This window comes from Gadus chalcogrammus, chromosome 21 (genome assembly GCF_026213295.1).
Source record: "Gadus chalcogrammus isolate NIFS_2021 chromosome 21, NIFS_Gcha_1.0, whole genome shotgun sequence".
In the NCBI taxonomy this organism is placed as follows: domain Eukaryota; kingdom Metazoa; phylum Chordata; class Actinopteri; order Gadiformes; family Gadidae; genus Gadus; species Gadus chalcogrammus.
Window position 1 is genome coordinate 18,884,319 of NC_079432.1, and position 12,148 is coordinate 18,896,466.

Here is a 12,148-nt window from a genome sequence, read left to right on the forward strand (position 1 = left end):
AACAGGAAGGCCGACAGTGCCATGGGCGCGCGGGGATAACATCATCATCATCATCATCATCAGTTTTTCCCGCTGGGCGCATATCTGGCCTTGGGGCGCTACTGCTGGAGAGTTGGAAGTCTCTGTTCCAGCAGCAGCTGTCGAAGACAGACAGAATGTCTGTCTTCGACATCACGACATCAGTCAGGGTTAGGTACCTTGTCAAGGACACCTCGACACTCAGCTAGGAGAAGCCGGGGATCGAACCAGCAACCTTCAGGTTACCAGCCAACCCGCTCTACCTCCTGAGCTACTGCCACCCAAAAAGGGTCACCAGCCTCACTCCTAATCCTCACTCGAATGCCACCGCGTTTGCCTCTCCCCCTCTTCTTACGGCGAGAGATACAACAAGGTAGCCGGCGAACGTATTCCGCACCAGGGTAAATTAACGCCGGGTGACATCTGTCAAATGAGCCAAGGCCTCCGCTGTTTTGGATCTCCATTGATCCTCGAATATGCATGAGCATTTGGCGATCATAAGTCTGTAAGGCGTCGGAACAATGCCACAGGAACAGCAGAGAAAACACACACAGGTAAAAAAGCGATCTAACGGGTAGGAGCTGGACAGGTAGGAGCTGACGGCAGGCCGACAAACACACTGGCGCCATCTTGCTCAAACCTTGCTCAAACTTTGGCCTCAGCTTCTGACGCAAAATGGTACCCTTGTGCTTCTTTTTTCGACGCATGGGGTTTTCAACTCGTTACAATGTAGGCCTAATCCCTCCACGGCAATATATGAAGCTATGAGCATTCAACCCATTGGCTAATGGGGGACCCGATGGCTGCACAGAGACGCTATGAGCATTCATCTCATTGGCTAACGGAGGACCTTGTGCTTCTTTTTTCGACGCAGGGGGTTTTCCACTCATTACAATGTAATCCCTCCACTGCTATATATGAAGCTATGAGCATTCATCCCATTGGCTAACGGAAGACCCGATGGCTGCACATTATCGGCGATTTTACAGTGAAATCTGTGACATTACTCAACATAACTACACCAACGTGTCCTTGTTAATTACACAACATGTATGGGTTAAGGCTATGGACATCTCCAGGGGCCCGTTTCAGAAAGCAGATTCAACAAACTCTGAGTTAAAACCTTAACTCTAGGTTGACCAACTCTGAGCTGTCAAACTCTTAAGTTTTCGGTTTCAGAACGGGTGATAACACTTAGTTCAATCAACTCAGAGTCAAGGTAACCCTGAGTGAAGCTCGTGCATGAGGATATAAAAAGCCTTCATCAATGGAACACAGATAACATGATTCACCATGGCAACAAGTGGTAAACAGCCTCGATCCTCCTACTTCTCCCCAGTGGAGTTGGAAATATTAATGACTGCGTATGCAGAAAGTGAGCATATATTTTTAAAAAGAAGCAATACTGTGGCAGCAGCAAAAGAGCGGGAGCTTGCGTGGCAGAAAATTGCTGACCGAGTCAATGCGTGAGTATTAATTGGAGAAAAAAAAGAAATGTTTTGTCTTGAAAATGTTCCACTTATTCAACAATTATATTCCATATGTGTGTCTGTGAGCACAGGTGCAACCCAACAGGCACCAAACGGACTTGGCAGCAACTGAAGATCAAATAAAAAAATGTAGTTCAAACAGGTAAGGTATAATAAAGTACAAGCAATTGTGATGTTGTTTAGCCTGCCCTCATTAAACAGCATTTAGTGGCTACATTCAACATGTGATGGATATATTTAAGTAATTAGGGAAATCTGCTAAAAAAAGAGAAATCCCAACACTGCCAGTATTTAATATTGTCTATATGAAAGCAACACCTGAATGCCTTTTATACATACAAGTCTCCAAAGTTGTGCTTTCTGTATATATTTAAATTTGACCTCCATTATTGCCAACAGAAAAAAGGCTGAGGCCCGCAAAACAGGTGGCGGTCCACCACCACCACCTCTCACAGAGGCTGAAAAGATGGCCCTCAGTCAGAACAGTGGGCGACCCATTGCTGAGGGCATCTCTGGGGGGAGCTCATCGGACCCACCCACGCCCCAGGACACAGGGGCCTACATAAGAGGTAAGTTATTCAAATTAATGGCATGTACGTTAATCCTTTTTCTAGTGTTCGCTCAGTAATGGCCACCCATTCATCTTAGACACAACTTGGCACACTGATTTTTCTTGTAGCAGTAGGCTACAGTTCTTTGCAATTGGCTGCTTTTGCTTTCAGATATCAATCTATTTTAAGGTGACTCAGAGTTTGAAAAATTGTGATGGGACCTGCACACTGTTACAACTGTTACAATTGTTAAAAAAAATTAAATTAGGTGGGGCACTTTTCTGGGAAATCATCAACTGTCTAATCTTCATCTTCTACCAGTTACTGATGGTGTAATCTGTCTCGTGGAGCCTTCTGCCATAACAGACCTCCATGCTGTTGGAAGTACTTAATATTCCACCGATTTTTCATGATGGGTAGAATATAACAAACATTCTGTTTCATTACAGGAGGATGATGAAGACACCTTATCAGCTGCCACAAAGAGGGAAGATGCAGAGAGGCCTGTTGAAGTATACACCTTTTTTTTTTAAATGCCTAACCCTTCAGTTAACTTCTTTCTCTCTAACAGAGCAATGCTGGAAATTACAATGAGGAAGAAGGTCCATTAACCTCCACAGAACAGCTTACCTCAGTAAGATGTTGTTCAGCATTGACCCACAACTTACAATGACGCTAAGTAGATATGGCATTGGGAAATTCAACGTCATTTATGTTCGTATAGCTCCCAGTGAAACAACTCTATAAGGTATATTTGCAAGCACAAATCAACAAAACGCATCTGGAAATGGACCATATAAGGCTGCAGATCACCAAAACAAAAATGGAAATACAAATACAAAAAGACCATCAGTTAAAGGTGGGTGATGTGCCCACAGGTGGATGATTTTTAATTGTTTCAACAACAAAGGATTAACAACTGTACAAATTTTGTCCTTCTAGGAAATAAAGAAGACCTCATAAAATGAGATGCATATTGTCTTTCTTTAACATTGGGGAGGTGATGGGTCAGTTAGAAATGATTGAAGCATGTCATGTCTCTAACAGCTCTTCCATCTCGTGCATCAGCAGGGGGGGTAGGATTAATATCTGGATCATTGGGGGAAAGAGTAGGACATTGTTCTCCTCTAATAGTGGCAATGTTGTGGAGAACCACACATGCCACTATAATGTCACAAGCTCTTTCTGGGGTGACCCTGAGCCTACGAAGGCACTGGAACCGGGCCTTGAGTATCCCGATGGTCATCTCCACTCTGGCTCGTGTCCTGCAGTGAGCCAAGTTGTAGTGTTGCTGTGGGCCAGGCTCAGGGTCAGGGTAAGGGGTCAGCAGATAGCACTGGCAGGGGTACCCGCTGTCTCCGAGTAGGTAACCATCAAACTCTCCTGTGATAATACAAGATACAGTTGATTGTTTCAGTTGCAATATGAGGAAACAAAATATTGATCATAGGATATAATTATATACTGTATATAAACTCACCATGGGCAAATCTGGCACTCAGTGTAGACTCACAAAACATTCGTGAGTCATGCACAGACCCAGGCCACTTCGCTTCCACATTATTAATCATGTGGGCTCCATCACATATGATCTTCACAGTGGAGAACAGTAATTAGCTGTATAGTGAAGTATATTTAATTTGGAATGTTAAAGGCTACTATTTAGGCCTACCTGTACATTAATGCTGTGGACAGATCTCCTATTCACATAATGTCCTTCATTTATTGAAGGAGCTATGATAGGAATGTGAGTGCCATCTATGCAGCCAATCACACCTGGAAACCCTAAAATATATCAAATTGACTGATTAGTGCTTCAAGTCTCAAATGAAATTAATGAATTACTGCTTAGACTGATACCTGCATTTCTGTTGAACTCTTCTTTGAGAAATCTGGTGGGTCTGTGACTTGGGAACCCTACAAACGTGCATAGTAGCCGTTTCAGTGCAAGTGTCACATTTCGGACAGCCCGACAGACGGTTGCCTTGGACACATGCTCTGCATCACCGACGTTATACAAAAAACTGCCGTTGGCAAAAAAACGAAGTGCAATACAAAGAATTTGCTCGGAACTGAGAGTGTGTCCACGATGTGTCATGTGAGCGATGTGAGGGCTGAGAATATTGTTTATATGAATTATTGATGATGCAGAGAAACGGAAACGCTCAAACAGGTACTCATCAGGGAATGATAAAACATCCAATCGGGGTTTAAAAATCCTCTCCCGACAGAGATTTCTGCGGAGTATCTGCGCCTCGACATCAACTGGCTCTTCAATAAAAGGACACGCCATGTCTGCAGGCTTCAACTTAAGAGCAGGAGAAACTCAGGGTTAGTAGAAGAAAACCTGCCAGCGAGCAGGTTAGGTTCACAGAGTATGTTGCCAGGGTAACTGACTCAGAGTAAAGCTGAACTGGCTTTGTGAAACTGAAAAACCAGAGTTTCCCTCATCTCAGGGTTAACTAACTCAGAGTTTTCACTAAACCTGCTTTCTGAAACGGGCCCCAGTTGTCCTGTTTTGTGCTTTGATTGAGAGAAACAATAATTTTTTTGATCAGTGTTGGGTAGCTGAGGTCGTTGCTATGGAGACCACGTCCGTCCGCTTTTGTTTTTCCATTAGATTTTGGATGATTGCAGAAAATTTTGCATATTTGAAGCACCTCCCCAAAAACTGAAAATAAATAAATAAATAAAAATAACGGTAGCTTCATATATTGCAGTGGAGGGATTACATTGTAATGAGTGGAAAACCCCCTGCGTCGAAAAAAGAAGCAAAAGGTCCTCCGTTAGCCAATGAGATGAATGCTCATAGCGTCTCTATGTGCAGCCATCGGGTCCCCCGTTAGCCAATGGGTTGAATGCTCATAGCTTCATATATTGCCGTGGAGGGATTAGGCCTACAATTGTAACGAGTTGAAAACCCCATGCGTCGAAAAAAGAAGCACAAGGGTACCCTTTTGCGTCAACAGCTGAAGCCAAAGTCACTGACCGTTCGTCAAAAATCGTCGCGCACGGAGTGAGAATGTGTTGGCAGACATCGTACTGCCCGGACGACCACACTGGCGAAGTAATAGCCCAAGGGCTACAAGACTCGCTGGCCTCCTGGAAGCTTCGAGGAGACCGTCTTGTTTGCATGAATACAGACATGTATAAAAACAAAATGAATGGATTGATGCAGCTGTAACATTTTTAAAACATCACTAAACCATAATTTTAATAAAATATATACACATAAACAAGTTGCATATTAGGTCGCACTGAGTTACATTATGACGTGTTCAAGCTATATTCAGTAAAAAAGTCTGGAGCCTTGATAAAGTTATGCATAGTTGCCATAATGGCATAAATAATGTAATACTAGTGTGTGTGCATGTGTGTAGGCTATGCATTAATTAGTTTTTCTCGATTGCATACAGACAAAAAATGGAACTATTCACACAATTCTGAAAACTTGAAGCTCATGTATCAAGTAGAAATTGCATTTCCTGCAGAAAATGCGGTGAGCGCAAAAGTGCAAAAGTGAGGTTGAAAATATTTTTTAATCAATCCACATAGTTAAGACGTAAAGAAACATCAAATGACTTAAATCAAGTGAAGGGATTTGAACAAAAGTTCAAACGTCTAAATGGAGTAAACAATGTAAACATGCACACCATTTAAGAAAATGTAAATGGTTGGAAACAAATGGAATGACAGCTGAAGGAAAAGCGCAAAGCATTGCCAAAAATGCAGAAATGTTAAATGAATTGAACTGAAGAAAAGAGTGGGAAAAACAGCCCAATCTGGCAACACTGCTGAACGTCTTCACCCTCAAGCGTCAACGTAAATCAATGAGACCAACTGAAAACGAAGCCGGTATGAAACTAAAACTGTGATTCTGAATAAAGTTTAAATGATATCGAAATTACGTTTGTATATTATTGAAGATACAAGGGTTTAGATTTGTTAAATGGTTTGAACAAAGGTAAAGGTTTGAAAAAATATTGAGTTACGAACGATGTCTTAAGAAGTAGGTGAGTCATGGTGCGTTTTAATATCCATCCGTCTCGGAGGTCCGAGGACGTTGCCTAGCGACACGCACAAACACGCTCCTTTTCCTCGGACGGCGATCTCGCCATCTCGGTTGAACTCAGTGGTGACCGAGCGAAATTCCGAGACAGAATTCAAGATGGCTGCGCCCATTGTGACTTGAAGTATGAACTGTTTTCATTGTGCTTGGACCACTTTGGTGGTTTAAATGGTAATTTCAATCACTCGTATTACTGCAATACCTTACTGCGTCCGTATCTCTGCCTATGTACACAAATATATTGTATTTGTGTACAGCACTTTGGTCAACTACTGTTGTTTTAAATGTGCTCTATAAATAAACTTGACTTGACTTGACTATGGCCTATAGCCTACTTATATTGGATCACCTGGTCCTCTGCCAATGCTACCGCGACAACAGCTTTCCGGGTGGCGTCCATGTTTTCCTCCAACGACCGAGCGAAATAATAAAACGCTTGAAGTGTGGGCGTGGCATCAGATCCGAGATCCGAGTCGGTTCAACAACTAATTACCAATAAGTCTAAAACACTTCTCACCTGCTCAAACTCAACTGGCAAAACCCTTCAATCATGTGTCAGAGCATAAAAGAGGTCTCAGGCGAGCTCTACCGTGTTGTAGATGTGGTCTTCTGGCCTGATCAGGATCGGAGGTGGGATACAGACTGATTTACATGTAAATCTATTTCACCTCGTTTATATTCTTAATTATTATTTTTTGGCCTACAAAGAAGCTTTTTTTACGTTCAGTTCAGCTGAACATTTTACCTATCAATGCAATTACTGTACTGTAATTTGCCAAAATAGGTAACATTGGTGTATTGTCAGAACAACAGATCAACTAAAGGTGTACAATATAACTCTGGGAAGCTGGGATTTTGAGTTTAGTCCATTGGAGCTCATTGGATAGACAAATATGCATTGTATCCTATTCTGATACAATTCTGTCAATGCAATATTTATATGATATATTCACAGTATTGTATTACAATATGGCAACAGTCTTTATACTGTATGTACCACCTGATTGCAACTTTAAAAAAGAAAGCTATTTCTAGACAATTTTATACATTGTTGTTTTGAAGCCAAAATATATGTAAATAGTATTTTGATGGAAGTGTTTAGAATTGATCACACCAGTGTTTAATTAATGCTCTCTAAGAGATATTCATTTGAGAGCTGTGTTTACTGTTTGGTGGAAAAACCACCACTCCCTCACTCTCTCCCCCATCGACGTGTGTGCAGCACTGAGCAGGACTAATGCACGGAAGGCTGCTGGACCTGATGGTATCCCCGGACGGGTTCTCAGGGCCTGGCCTGTGCTGTGCAGCTGACTGAGGTCTGGACTGACATTTTCAACCTGTCACTAGCCCAAGCAGTTGTCCCTGTGTGCCTCAAAACCTCCTCCATCGTGCCGGTGCCAAAACACTCCTGAATGACTTCCGCCCAGTTGCACTTACCCCCATCATCTCAAAGTGCTTCGAGAGGCTGGTCCTGGCTCACCTCAAAACCTGCCTGCCACCCACACTGAACCCTTTCCAATTCGCCTGCCGCCAGAACAGGAGCACAGAGGATTCCATCTCCACGGCACTCCACTCCGCCTTCTCCCACCTTGACAACAACAACACCTATGTCAGAATGATGTTTATTGACTTCAGCTCAGCGTTCAACACCATCATCCCCTCCAAACCGATCACCAAGCTTACTGAGCTGGGCATCAACACCTCCCTCTGCACCTGGATACAGGACTTCCTAACCAACAGACTACAGTCTGTCAGGTTGGATGAACACACTTCCTCAACCCTCACCCTGAACACTGGCGTTCCACAGGGCTGTGTGCTGAGCCCCCTCCTCTACTCCCTCTTCACCTACGACTGCACAACTATACATGGTTCCAATACGATTGTCAAGTTTGCAGACGACACTACGGTGATTGGTCTCATCAGCAACAACGATGAGACGGCCTATAGGGAGGAGGTCCAACACCTAACTGCATGGTGCGCCAACAACAACCTGGCTCTCAACACTAAGAAGACGAAAGAGCTCATCGTGGACTTCAGGAAGTCTAGAGGTGGCACACACACCCCCATCCGTATCAACGGGACGGAGGTTGAGCGTGTCACCAGCTATAGGTTCCTAGGTGTCCACATCTCAGAGGACCTCTCTTGGACCCTCAAAACCTCTAAGCTGATCAAGAAGGCTCACCAGCGTCTCTTCTTCTTGAGGAAATTAAAAAAGGCCCATCTGTCTCCTCAGATCCTGGTGAACTTCTACCGCTGCATCATTGAGAGCATCCTTACCAACTGTGTCACAGTATGGTATGGCAACTGCTCTGTCTCTGACTGGAAAGCCCTGCAGAGGGTGGTGAAAACTGCGCAACGCATCATCGGTTCCTCACTCCCCTCCATCGAGGCTGTCCAGAGCAAGCGATGCCTGCGAAAGGCGCGCGGCATCTGCAAGGACTGTTCTCACCCCAACCACAGACTGTTCACCCTCCTTCCCTCTGGGAGGCGCTACAGGTCTCTCCGGACCCAGACTAGCAGGTTTAGGGGAAGCTTTTTCCCTGCGGCTGTCACCCTCCTAAACTCTACCCCCCCTCCCCCTCAGTGTCTGCCCCCCCCCCCCCCCCGCGGCCATTCATTGCACTAATCCATGCTAGTTGACTGAACAATTATCCCTCTACTTGAATTTACTTATCCCCTGTATCAACACCCATAGTACTCTATTTTATTATGCTATATTCATGTATGTTATGCTGCATTCGACACTGTAGACCATACATTACTTCTGGAAAGGTTAGAAAACTGGGTGGGGCTTTCAGGCACTGCCTTAAATTGGTTCAGGTCCTACCTACAAAATATGAACTACTTTGTTTCCATTGGCGACTTTGTATCAGAATCAACCAACGTGACATGTGGAGTCCCACAAGGTTCGATCTTAGGACCCACTAGGGCAAATCATGCAAAATAACAATATTGACCATCATTGCTATGCTGATGACACGCAAATCTATGTATCGCTATCACCAAATGACTATCGGCCCATAGATCTGCTGTGCCAGTGCATTGAGCAAGTGAAGGAATGGATGTGCCGAAATTTCCTTCAACTAAATGAGGACAAAACAGAGATAATTGTATTTGGTTCAAAAACGGAAAGGCTTAAAGTAACCCAACACCTTCACTCTCTGTCCCTGAAAACCTCAATCAAAGCCAGAAATCTAGGGGTTATCAGTGATTCAGATTTACATTTTGACAGTCACATCAAATCAGTTACAAAATCGGCATATTATCACCTTAAAAATGTAGCAAGACTTAGAGGGCTCATGTCCACCGAAGACTTACAAAAACCTGTACATCTTTATCACTAGTAAGCTTGATTACTGCAATGGTCTCCTTACAGGTCTCCCAAAACAAACTGAGGAAGCTTCAGCTTGTTCAGAATGCTGCTGCTAGAGTTCTAGCAAAGACCAAATTTAATTGATTTTAAAATCATGTTGCTTACCTATAAATCCCTACATGGTTTAGGCCCAAAATATTTAACCTATATTTAGCCTTTTAGACCACTAAGAAGCTCTGAGACCAATCTGTTAATTATCCCCAGAGTAAACACAAAACATGGGAAAGCAGGATTTAGTTACTACGCAACAAATAGCTGGAGTAAACTCCCAGAAGATTTAAGACTTGCCCCAACTCTGAGCACCTTTAAAACAAGACTGAAGACTTTTATGTTTGCTATAGCTTTCTGCTAAATCTTAAATACATTGCACTTTCTAAAAAGCTTTTTTAACTTTGCCTTTATTTTCTATTTTAATACTAAAATGCCTTTTTAACTTTCTATTTTTTGCATATGTTTTTCTTTTACTTACCTATTATTTTATTTTATTGTATGACAATTTTTATATGTGAAGCACTTTGAGTCTGCCTTGTGTATGAAAAGTGCTATATGAAAAAAAATTGCCTTGCCTATATTTATATTTATATCCATGCTATTTGACTGAACAATTATCCCTCTACTTGAATTAATATTACTATATTTATATTTATTTATATTTATATTTACTGCACGTATTGTAACTCTATGCTGCTCTCTGATAATTCTCTGATAATTCATATACAAACTGCACTTTACTGCTCCTTTGCACTTCCGGTTGGTCACAAAACCTCATTTCGTTGTACTCTGCACAATGACAATAAAGTGAATCCAATCCAATCCAATAATATGTTTGCGTGTGTTCCTGTGGACACACAATGTGTTAAAGAGATACACATGCATAAAATAACTGTAACCCTCCCTCCTCTCACTGGTTTGTCTAGTCTGTGCTACAGCCATGTCCTTGTATTGTCACTGTTTTTTCTTGTGTTTGTCTGTCATGGAAAATGTATAATAAAATTTAAATCATGGAAAAATACGCACATGTCACATGTATGAATGCTGTCCTTGTCAAATTAATGATTAAATGGTGCCATTCTAAAATGTTCCTTTTTGGTTTCTTCCCTTATTCTTTCCTGTTGGTATGAAAGATCCACGGATTGACCGTGCCATCGGGGTTTGCAAGAAGGTTGTAAGTGCCTTTTCCTTCAGTTGGAAGAAGAGAAGAGATATGGCAGTGGTACAGGCTGAGCTCGGTCCACTCTCTCATAACCTCATCACGAGTCCCTAACCAGGTGGGGTTCGAGACAACTGATGGTAGAACGAGTGTTGGAACAGGACAAGGCCATAGCACAAGTCCTGGGAGCAGAAAAGAAAAGCAGGCACCTGGTGCCCACTTGTTAGGGCATTGACGTGTTGGAGTCAATGAATAAAGCTCACTGAAGGAATTCACTGATGCCTTATTTGGTGAGGAATAGATGAGTGTCTCCTATCCCAAACCGATACTCCACCTGTTAAACAACAGCCTTCTGCAGCCAGAGGAGGGTGCGACCAAGCTCACAAAACAAATCAAGAGCAACATACTCAACTACCTCAACAATAAATACAATGACCCTGTAACACAAGAACTCCTTGACATGGCCTCACTCATGGACCCCCGGTTCCGGACAACCTTTATAGCACATAGAGGGCAGAATCAACAAAGAGCTGTTACAGAGCTGATGTCTCTTCCAGCTGAGAATTACAAATCCCAGCCTGGCACATCTGGGAGGGACCTGCACCAAGAAGAAGCGGCTGAAACTGTTACAAAGAAGAAGAAAACTCTGGAAGGCTTCTTCAAGAAGAAGACATTGTCGTCTACCTCCCAGTCAGAGCAGGACAAAATTGAAGCTGAGCTGTCATCCTACTTGTTGTTGTCTGAGACAGACCCTGATACAGACCCACTGCAGTAGTGGAAGCTTCATGAAGCTAACTTCCCAAGACATATGAAAGAAATATTTCTCAATTCCTGCCACAAGTGCCTCTTTGGAGAGGGTTTTCAGTACGGGGGGTAACATTGTAACACGCAAATGCATGCCCCTAGCCAGAGGCAGTATACAGGCTTGTCTTCCTCGCGGAAAACCTGTAGACAATTTCCTACAAAATTAAAGGGATGTTATTTAAACATTATTATCTAAACGTTATTTAAAAAATATCTTTTCACAATAATGACAGCCAAGTGGTTCTGTTTTTGTTTTGTTTTTTATTCTTGAACTGATTTGTTTACATAGGCCTAAACTACCTGGTAATGTCATTTATTTGTATTGTGTTAATAAAGAAAATAAGTATTACAATTTTGCCTTGGTCTTTTTAGATTGTTTAGAGAAAAACAAAAAAAAAGAGGTTGAAAAAAATTGAGATTTAGTTTTATGCCAAATTGCCCAGCCCCAGCATGAATTAATCAATTGATTACAGTGAGCCAACACTATAGTTACTCTAATTAGTGAAATCAAATGTGTAGACTCTTCCAAACCCCCCCCCCCCCACGCAATAACGCATGTACACCCACATATCTCAGTCTTCAAACTGACATATTCTGCTGACCAGAACATGCGTTTGGTGGGCATTCTAAAAGACTTGTAGGTGTTGAAGGCTGACGCAGTATGGATCGTCATGTATCCTGCAGATGGGGAGT

At 42.6% G+C, this 12,148-nt stretch overlaps 1 long non-coding RNA gene across 1 annotated transcript; it reads left to right on the plus strand.

Annotated features, from left to right (window-relative positions):
* The first annotated feature begins 1,600 nt into the window (after positions 1–1,600).
* Positions 1,601–2,440, plus strand: LOC130375044 (uncharacterized). The gene is made up of 3 exons (XR_008893717.1): positions 1,601–1,650; positions 1,908–2,077; positions 2,381–2,440. It is a non-coding gene; the product is annotated as an uncharacterized LOC130375044 (long non-coding RNA).
* Positions 2,441–12,148: the final 9,708 nt, after the last annotated feature.